We start from the raw sequence: 1,411 nt of genomic DNA, 5'->3' as shown, positions 1-1,411 counted from the left end.
GACACTCCTTGGGCCTGGGGCTGGGGGATCCTCTGCTGTGACCCAGTGAGAGTGGCACCACTGTGACCGGGGGCAGTGGTAGAAGGGAGCACCTGATCCAGTGCTTTTGAGATGGGTTCCTCCAGACCCTCGAGTTCCACAGAGCAGCCCAGGGATTTCTTGGTTGGGGGAGTGGTGGAGAGGGGCAAGGCCCTGACCCCCTCACTTCAACCCAGCAGCACTACTCATCTGTTCTATATTCTGGCCTTCCACTTCAGATTTCTTTTGAAGAAAAGGATTCTACTGCTAAATAAACATTTGAGAACCATTCACCTTATTCAATCCCCTCATTTTACAAAAAGGGACATTGAGGCACAGAATTTGAACAAGGTCACACAGCTGTGGGGTTGGAGGCTGGCACCCAGGCCTGGGCCTCCCCCCAGGCCAGCTCTCTACCACCTGACTGGGCCCCTGGCTGCTCCAGGATGTAGGGAAGCCTTTTCTGGGTCGCCTGCACGGCTCCTCTCTGGCTCTCCGTGTGGTCCAGCTTCATGTCTGGTGCTCTTGGAGAACCCCTGGAATCCTGCACACCCTCTCAAGTGAAGCTGCCTTGGAGAGGGTCAGGAGCCTGGGTACCAGGTAGGCCTCCTCGGTGGTCACAAAGCTGTGGCGGAAGGAGGGGGTAGCCGCAGGACACGGAGGCAGGAGGGGATGAGAGGCCGCCTCTCTAGACAGGACCTCAGGGGGTCAGTGCAAGCCCCTTGTCTAGGATCCAGGAAGCCTGTGTTAAAGCTAGGCTCCACCGCAGCCGGCCTCTGTATCTGGTGATAGTGTGTTTACACCCCCTGGCTTCCACCCACTCTGATCCTTCTAATTTACCTCCCTGGAAAAGCCCAAGTGGTGTCCAACATGAGGCTGGGATCATTCTTCCAACAGCCCGACCCCAAGGGGCATGCTGGTCAGACCACAGCCTCGCTGGTGGGTTGGGGGTATGGTAGGGAGGGAGTGGGCTCGGTAGCTCATTGTGGGTGCTTCTCTGGGATTTTGGAGGCTTTGTGGTGTTGCTCAGGGCCCTTTTAACTCTGTCTGACCTATGGAAGGGGACAGCAATGAGGGCTCTTATGACTGTCATGAACTGGGAACTTGGCCTCTGAGAGCCCTTAAATGTTTTGGAAACCTCTAGGCATACTTAGGGTACTTCCACCATGATTATCATCAGCTGTGTGGCTTCCGATCGCTAATTCGCACCGGGCATCTGGCGAGGCCGGCCTGGGGAAATTGGGATGGAGGGTCCTGCTGGAGGGAATCCTGGTGCGTCGGCGCGGAGGAGTGCGCTAGGTGGGGCCCACCTCCTCCAGCGCGGCCGGCGTTGCCGCTTTAAGGCGGCCGCGGCGCGAGCAGGTCTATGGTAATGAGCCGCCGCCGCGGCTCT

The sequence above is a fragment of the Nomascus leucogenys genome, chromosome 12 (genome assembly GCF_006542625.1).
Source record: "Nomascus leucogenys isolate Asia chromosome 12, Asia_NLE_v1, whole genome shotgun sequence".
NCBI classification, from domain to species: Eukaryota; Metazoa; Chordata; class Mammalia; order Primates; family Hylobatidae; genus Nomascus; species Nomascus leucogenys.
The sequence above is the reverse complement of the archived record's forward strand: the minus strand, read 5'-3'. Positions refer to the sequence as shown.